Source organism: Miniopterus schreibersii (genome assembly GCF_964146895.1).
Source record: "Miniopterus schreibersii genome assembly, chromosome: 2".
In the NCBI taxonomy this organism is placed as follows: Eukaryota; Metazoa; Chordata; class Mammalia; order Chiroptera; family Miniopteridae; genus Miniopterus; species Miniopterus schreibersii.
Window position 1 is genome coordinate 58650778 of NC_138102.1, and position 9799 is coordinate 58660576.

A 9799-nucleotide genomic window follows, 5' to 3' on the forward strand; every position below is an offset into this window, starting at 1 on the left:
CTAAAAAGAGTAGATATTTGAACTTGCGCTGGTAGATAATAAAGAAATACTGAGGAAGACACAATGTTATTCAAAGCTAATACAGCACTTATCAATATATTCAGAGCTACTGCCTAGCCATTGCCCAGGATGTTATCTAGCTAAAATAATTTCCCCTGCATCAGGGTTTCAAAGAAAGGGGAGGACTTCAAAAGTTACATTACCTAGGATTCCTTGGCTATTATTAATGTTACAATATCATTGGTAATATATTCTAGGTGTGTCCACTGGTATCAGTATGTGATTTTTTTCATTTTAAAAATGCTTTCTGCCTTGCTTATAAGTTTATTTTAGGACATTAAAAAGAGAAAAATAAAATATGGAATTTCTGGCTAAATTGGCTTTATAAATTGACACTTTTAAACTTTTATTTCTCTGACACCCTACCTCCTACCTAAAAATGTGTAGCAATGGTAGGTAAATATATAAAGAGATATTTTAAAGCCCCCCAAAATAAACACTTTCAGATATAGAAATAAAATATAAATATAAAGCAAAAAATAGAGAGTAAAGCCACATTCACCCTGGGTTTCTGGTATCAATGTAGCTGAAGAAGCCTACAATTCACTTTTTCTAAGTAATAAAGACAGAAACTTCACTATACAAAAATGAGAGGACCAGATACATGATTATTCCTAAAACCAGGGCTAAACAGGATTTTCACTGATGGTGAAAGGAGCTAAAATAAGTTAACCCCAAATAGGGCATAAAGTTATGGCTTGTTTGAAATCTTGGATCTAGGAGGAAGATGGAAAGATACCTAGCTTAAGATCAGGAGCTCAAACGGTTAATCTCTGGATAAGAATCTGAATTTGTCATTGTAGAATTGGAGCTTCAAGCTGACACTTTAAGAATTAGCTTTGGATTAGGAGCCTAGTGGGTTAGTTGGAGATATTTAAATCCAGTAGGCAACACAGGTTATGAGAAAGAGATAAAGAGAAGAGAGAATCACTACACTAATCATAGCCATATACCAAACATGATGAACCCAGACAATCAAAATCTTACAAAGTATTAAAAATAGCAAGTTAGTTTAGATGAATTTAAATTAAATTAAATAACAATATGATTTGTAGAAAAATTTACAAACATATTTAATATCATTAAAGAAGTAAATTAGTTTTCATTTTGTTGATGGTTTCCTTTGCTGAGCAAAAACTTTTTAGTTTGATGTAGTCCATTTGTTTATTTTTTTCTTTGTTTTCCCTTGCCCAAGGAGATATATCAGAAAAAAATATTATTATGAGAAATGTACAAGATTTTACTGCCTATATTTTCATCAGAAATTGTTTTAGTTTCGAATTAAACATTTAAGTCTTTAATACATTTTGAGTTTATTCCTGTGTATGGTATAAGAAGGTGGTCTAGTTTCATTTTTTTGAATGTACCTGTTCAATTTTCCCAATACTATTTATTGAATAGACTATCTTTAGTCCACTGTATGTTTTTGCCTCCTTTGTCAAATATTAATTGACCATAAATTTGTGGGGTTATTTCTGGGCTCTCTATTCTCTTCCATTGATCTATATGAGTACCATGCTGTTTTGGTTATTATGACCTTGTAGTATAGTTTGGTATCAAGTAGCCTGATTCCTCAAACTTTGTTCTTCTTTCTCAAGATTGCTATGGCTATTTGGGGTCTTTTATGGTTCCATATAAATTTTTGGAATATTTGTTTTAGTTCTGTGAAATATGCCATTTGTATTTTGATAAGAACTGAACTGAATGTATAGATTGTTTTGAGTAGTATGGACATTTTAATAATGCCATTCCTTCTTATTCATGAACATGGTATGTGCTTCCATTTATGTGTATCTTTCTTCAGTGTCATAATTTTCTGAGTACAAGTTTTTTACATCATTGGTTAAATTTATTCCTAGATACTTTATTGTTTTTAATGCAATTATAAACGGAATTTTTTTCTTAGTTTCTTTTCTGATAGTTCATTATTAGTGTATAAAAATGCAACTGATTTCTGGATACTTATTTTATATGCTGCTACTTTACTGAATTCATTTATCAGTTCTGGTAGTTTTTTTGGTAGACTCTTTAGCTTTCTATATATACAGTATGATGTCATCTGTAAATAATGACAATTTTACTTATTCCTTTCTAATTTGGATCCCTTTTATTTCTTCTTCTTGTCTGATTGCTGTGGCTAGGACTTCCAGTACTATGTTGAACAAGAGTAGTAAAAGCAGAGATCCCTGTTTTGTTCACAATCTTAAGCTGAGTAGGAGAACATATTCACCAATGATACATCTGATAAGGGATTAATATCCAAAATTTATATAGAACTTATAAAATTCAACACTAAAAAAACAAACAACCCAATTAAAAAATGGGCAAAGAACCTGAACAGACACTTCTCCTAAGAGGACATACAGATGTCCAAGAGACATGAAAAGTTGCTCAATGTCACCAATCATCAGAGAGATGCAAATTAAAACCACAATGAGGTATCACCTCACACCTGTCAGAATGGGTACTACCATCAATGAACCAACAAACAAGTGCTGGTGCGGATGTGGGGAAAAGAGAACCCTAGTATACTGCTGGTGTGAATGTAGACTGGTATAGCCACTGTGAAAAATAGTATTAAGTTTCCTCAAAAAATTAAAAATGGAAGTGCCATTTGACCCAGTGATCCCATTTCTGAGAATATATCCTAAGAATACCAAAACTCCAATCAGAAAGAATATAGACACCCCTTTGTTCATAGCAGAATTATTTACAATAGCTAAAATCTGGAAATGGCCCAAGTGCCCTTCAGCAGATGAGTGGATAAAAAATATGTGGGACATTTACACAATGGAATACTATGCAGCTATAAAAAATAAGGAACTGTTACCTTGGAGACAGCATAGATGGAACTGGAGAGTATTATGCTAAGTGAAATAAGTCAGAGAAAAACAAATATCACTTGATCTCACTTATATGTGGAATCTAAGGAATAAAATAAACTGACAGCCCAGCCTGGAGTGGCTCAATGGTTGAGTGTCAACCTAGGATTCAGTAGATAGCAGTTTGATTCCCGGTCTGGGCACATGCCCGGGTTGCAGGCTCAATCCCCAGTCAAGGGTTTGCAGGAGGCAGCCAATCAATGACGACTCTCTCTTCATTGATATTTCAACTTTCTCTCTTCCTTTCCCTTCTTCTCTCTGAAATCAATAAAGATATATTTAAAAATAAATAAATAAATAAATAAATAAATAAATAAATAAATAAATAAACTGACAAAATAGTCCCAGGGGCATGAATGCATGGAACAGACTTACAGATCTCAGAGGAGAGGAGGGAGGGGAAGGTGGGAAAAGATTAACAAAGAACATATATTCATATATGCATAGTCCATGGACACAAGCAGTTGTGCTGTGAAGGCTTGGGGTGGGGCAGGAGCCAGGTGGAGGTGGGAAAATGGAGGACATCTGTAATACTCTCAATAATAAAAATAAATTAAAAAAAGAGAAATTATGTTTCTCACAAGTTCCCAGGTAATGCAAACCACATTCTCTGCAGCAAAAACAAACAAACAAAAAACCTATTATACTACTAAATAAGCAGTTCCTTATAGTCTGTTGGGCACCAGCTAAGGCTAAGTGTCTGATCATGTGACATTCGTGAACAAGTATTATCACAATCAGAGACTCATAAGGTTACATGGATACAGCAGCAATTCATCATGCAATAGAAATGATATACTTGGGATCAACCCCTTGAAAATCCAGAGGTCATAAATAAAGTACATGAACAGGTAGCTGCAAGTTTCATGTTACTTACTTCTGTTTCACAGCTTCCTAACCCTCAGCTTTACACCCATTGACTAGTAGAGGGTCCCCTAAAACTCCCTGCAAAGGTAGATACTAATTCATCTCTGATTTACAGATGAAGAAGTTGTTATTAGAGGGAAATTCTTTCCAGACTACAGTGTTTTTCAGGGTTGGATCTGAAGACAGTGGGCAGAAAGAAATATCCTTCCAGTGGGAAGGACTGTATGAATTCCACTTCAGCATTTACTTTGGGGGAAAACAGTCTAATGTGATACACTGATTCCTAGGAAGACTTGAATGGCCAAGGCGGAGAAAGGACAAAGATGGGAAACTGCCGTCAAAGGAGTGTAGCAAAGAGTTAAGTGGAGTCCAGCCTGTGTGGCTTAGTGGCTGAGTGTCGATCCATGAACCAGGAGGTCAGGGTCCGATTCCTGGTCAGGGCACATGCCTGGGTTTCAGGCTTGATTCCCCAGAGGGGGGCATGCAGGAAGAAACCGATCAATGACTCTCTCATCATTGATGTTTCTATCTCCCTCTCTCCCTCTCCCTTCCTCTCTCTGGAATCAATAAAAAAATATATTTTTAAAAAAGAGTTAAGTGGGTAAATCTATGGGAATCCATACAAAACACATAATTTTGTGTCTCACATTAATACTAATCAGAGAACAAAGATGGAGATCTTAACAATGAGGTGAAATGCATTCTTTTTCTAGTCTATGTCTATCAGCCTCTCTCCTCATAAACTTCCATGCATGCACAATGAGTCCAAGAAAAGAATACACATGGTAACAGGGTTGTAAACTATGCATGGGCTCAGGGACATATGTTCTGTTTCACCTATAAACTTGCCAGCAGGAGATTTGATCAAGGTTTGATACAAGTTTGATAAAGGGCTCTGAGCCCCTTATCTTAGCACTATTCCTCAAATTGACCTCTGGTGCCAGGTTGAATATACTGAACCCTTTCCACTCTGGAAGTTGCAGCAATTCATTCTTACTGGAACTGACACTTATTTTAGATAGGAGTTTGTCTTCCTTGCCTGCTGCAGTGCTTCTGTGAGCACTAGCATCTTAGGGTTAAGATAAAACCTGACTTATTGGCATGAGATCCTGTACTGCATTGCCTTAAACCTATAGGCCAGTTTTATGGCAGAAGTGGTGTGGCAATGAGCTCCTGATCACAAGGACACAATTTGCCTACTGGGATGATAGAATTCACATTAAAATCACCACTAAGAAATAACTCAGATTAATATATTTTGTGAGTTTGAGATGTTATTTTCCAATATTTACATTGAGCCACCAGGTTAGATATGGTGATATGTCCTCAGAAGCTAGAGCACTTGGGTCTAGGAGCCATGGTTGGAAATAGAATTGGCCCATCTAAACATTACTCCCAAAGACCTACTTGGGAAACAGGCAGGAATAGTATAGTAGGTTTTGAAGAACAAATTTGTGAGGATTCATTCCACCTGATACTAAGAGTGTATCATTGGTATTGACTGACAAAATAAAGCAGGAACTTTACAGCATGTTAAATGATAGACTTGACTTTATAAAGCATTCAAGAATAAACCTTTTAAGTAGTAATCTAGAATAACTGGTTGCTCTTATGGAAAATATAAATTAGGATTCTTTCCTCACATCATATAACACAAATGTACTCATTTTTGCCTGAGAAGGCAGCCATGGCCCCCAGTTTTCCTACTTTTGCCAAGGATTTCCCACTAATAGTAGGCCTCAGTTTCTCAGGCCTGGTTTATCCGGCTTTACCCTGAACATCAAACAGAACCAACTCCACTGTGTGTGTGTGTGTGTGTGTGTGTGTGTGTGTGTGTGTGTGTGTGTGCCTGGATGGGAGAGGGGAGAAACTTAAAAAACAAAACAAAAAAGTATTTATTCCAGGTAGGTTACAATTTTAAAAAGAGAAAAGGAAAATATTAAAATTATAAAAGAAAATATAAGAAGATGTGACCTGTTTAAATTTCACATGTGATTTCGTACAGTATTTATCTTTGACTTATCTCATTTAGAAAAAATAAATAATTTTTAAAAAGAAAAAGATATGACCTCAGAGTAGGAAAGGTATCTTAAAGAAGAAACAAAGAGTACATGATGTACAAAAAATTTATAAATTTGACCATAATTAGCTTCAATTTGGCCTATATTAAGATAACACAAACAAAGTGAAGAAAACTATAACCTTAAAGAAGATATTTACTGACCATATATAAAAAAATTAAATTATTTGTCATTAGGAATCTCTCTAATAATAATAAACTAATAATAAAATGACAACTAACCCAATGGGAAACTGACACCCAGAGAAACAATTTTCACAGGAGAAAATCTGAATGAGCAATGAACACAAAAAAATCTCTACACCACCACCTGTAACAACAGAAATGAAAATTAAAACACAATTAGATGCCATTTCTCTTTATTATTATGTGGGAAAGAATTTTAAAATACTAGGCCATGCCAAAAACTATCGAAGGTATAAAAAGTAAAATTAGTAATAGTCTCATGCTCCTATTAGAAGTGTAAAATAGTAGCATTTTGGGAAGTAAATTGACCATATCTAGAAAAGCTTAGAGGCCCAGTGTCATTTAGAATGATGTTCACGTATAAGTAACTGTAAACCAGATTACAGTGGTCTAATCAAGCAAGGGATTTGTCTCAGACATTAAAATAAAAATTATCCAGACAGGCATCCCAGAGCCAAAGCAGTGGCCCACGATGCCCTCAAGGAACCAGACCCATCTTGTCACTCTGCTTTCCTTAATGTGTGGCTGCTGCACCTCCAGAGTCACCTCAGTTCCCGGCAAGAAAAAGATTAGGGACGGTGGAGTCGGCACTGGAGATCTATGCTTATATTGCATTGGCCAGAACTACCTTATAACTGAGCCATCTCCCACAGCAAAAAGTTTGCGATTCAGAATAGTTTGCTTTTCAAACTCTAAAGTTGAGAAAGCCAGATATAAAAGAACTTGGGGTAGTGTGAATTAGCTCTTTTTCCATACTCATTTCATAAGCATACTTAAACTTCCATGTGAATATATATACAGATATAGAGAAGAGACAGATACATAGAATATATATCCCAGTGCCTTGTTACTCAGTGTGTTTTGTGCTCTGTGAACAACCAGCAGAGAGATCACTGTGGAATTTTCTAGAAATGCATTATCTTAGGCTCCATTCCAGATCTACTGAATCAGTATCTCCATTTTAATAGGAATCCCAGGTGAATCCACATGCAAATTAACATTTGAGAGGCACCACTCTAGAGAAATCATTCCCCATGTAACAGTGTACATTGTATCTTTCAGGAAAAAATAGAAATAACCTAAATGCCCATCAATAACAGCATATTGCATATATTCAGATTTCAGAATATTGAAATATATATTGAAAAAATATTTATTTATTCAATGGATAATTTATAGGGCAGTTGAAATGAGTAACTAGAATGACTGGTATTAACCTGGACAAATACCAAAAGCATAATATTGATTTAAAATGACAGGATGCAAAATTAAATCAACAGTATGATATAATTTTCCTATATTTTAAAAAATGCAGAATAATATTTCATATAGATACACACATGCTTATATAAAATATTTTTAAGTGGATAAAGAATATTCATCAAATTAATGATACTGATTAACTTGGGGTAAAGATGATAGAAAATATTATTGAAAAAGAGGTTTTAATTGCATTTTATTTCTTAAAAAAACACTAAAGCAAACATGACAAAATGTTAAGAATTGCGTGTTTGCTTTGGTATCTAAAAATTAATCTCTAAACTTTTTATATGTTTAAAAATATTTCATAAAATATTTTAAAAGATAAAATGTAGATAAGTTTTTAAAAGGATAGTAATGGTGTAATTCTTTTCACGCTAGCAATTTGTCCTTAAATGATTTAGCAATAGCTGGGTAAAAGGAATACATTATTTATGAAGATTAAGTATGTCAGCATTAGAACAACATTTGTAACTGATTTTTATGATAGCGAGTTCAGAATATTTCAATGAATTTGCAGCTCTCTCCTAGCAATAATACAGTTAGGAAATGTACAAATATATATGTACACAGATTTTAACAAGTATGCTTCAAAACTGTTGAAGATGAATGGAAAAAAATGTGGTGAATCTGAGTATTATGCCTGTTTCCTAAAGGAATGTGAATATTCTGGAACCCACATGCCACCCTCCCAGCCCCTCCTCGCCTATCTCTCCACCAACTGCTTTCACTGCGACAGTGATGTTCATTATTCGTTTGCACCTTTTCAGAACATTCTATCTGCTTAAAAAGTTTGCATCCTGGTTCTTGTCATTATGTTTACCTCATTTTCAGTACACAACTTGCTCTGTTTTTAGTCTTTAACATTAGCACTAGATATAGTATATTGTTTTACCCTGTAGAAAACAATTTTTAGCATATAATAGTCCTAGATAGAAAGAAGCCTAGTTAATAAAAAGATTGTTAACCCAATCTCTCTACTATGTGTACCACTTTCACATTTATTAGCCATAAGATAAGTCAACTAACAGAAAGGAAATTTAAGTGACACATGAGGACATGCAATGAGAGCAGGAGGAGCAGATTTTTAATCAGTTCCCTGATATTTCTACTCTGTTCTCTGAATCTTTCGCTATCTTCACAGTATCCTGAAATTAAAACCCAGGGACTTATAAGGTTCCTACAAAGACACGAGAGATTTTTAGTTTATTCTGATATTGATTTCAAGTACTATTTCTTGTTTTCTTCTCACAAAACATGTCAAGGCAGTTGATTATTATAAGAACCTACTCTGTGGCTGGCTATTTGGCAGTCTTTACCTGCGTACACAAATGCCTGAGGCTGGAGTATCCAGAGGATAATTATAGAGAGAGAGTTGGCAAACTTTTAAAATGTTGAACCAAGAAGAAAAAAACTAAATTGTCATTAGTTGCCCATAATATATTTCTATTCCTAGTAAATGCAAAAGGACCGCTTAAAAGGGAATAAACCTAATGAGCATTCAGTGAAATAGTGAGATGGAAGGAAACATACCAAAATAATCTCTTTCCCAAATGCCAGCAATAATCAGCTAGGAACTCATGCACTTACACACAATTTAAAAATAGGGAAAAAAACCACCACAAAACACAGCTACTAGATAGTCAGGGTGAACTTTAGAAAGTAGGTAAAGAGGTAAGTGAACAAAATAAAACAATGAAGAAGTGTTATTTTTAAAGGACTAAAAAAAGACTATATTCTTGGAAAGAAGGAGTCAATAATACAAATACATCAATTATCCTAAAATAAACATCTTACTTCAATGTAATATCCTTCAAAACTGTAATAAGAAGTAGATATACCTTTGCTGACATGGAAATACACTCCATGTATATTATTGGTTGAGATAAAGCAAGGTGTAGAATAATATCCGATTCTTTATCAGTCATCTATAGTTGTATATACATAGAATACATCAAATGTGTATGCATCTTTCATCCTCTGTGTGAGCATTTATGCAGGAATGGAGTATCCACACTAAACTCTTAATATCGGTCATTGCTGGGAAACAGATGGGGGACTGGGGATTGGAGAGCTTTTTATATAGTGTGTACTTTTGTGTTGCTTGACATTTTTCTGATGACCGTATTATATTTGAAAAAGAGAGAGAGAGAAAATTTACAAATTCTATGTCATATTAGGGGACAAAAGGTATCATTTTTGGAAACCTCTGGCTGCTTTATAAATCAGTTTCAAGAAGGGCAATAAGGTATGCTGAAGAAAGACCCCCTGCAGGGTGGCTGACATCTAAATCCCTGGGACCTGTTCCTGTGTTACCTTATATGGTTCAAGGGACACACAAATGTGGTTACTTTAAGGATTCTGAGATGGAGGGGTTATCCTTGGTTATCCAGGAGGGCTCAATGTAATCTCAGGTGTCCATAAAGGAAGGAGGCAGAGGATGGTTTGACTACAGGGAGAAGAT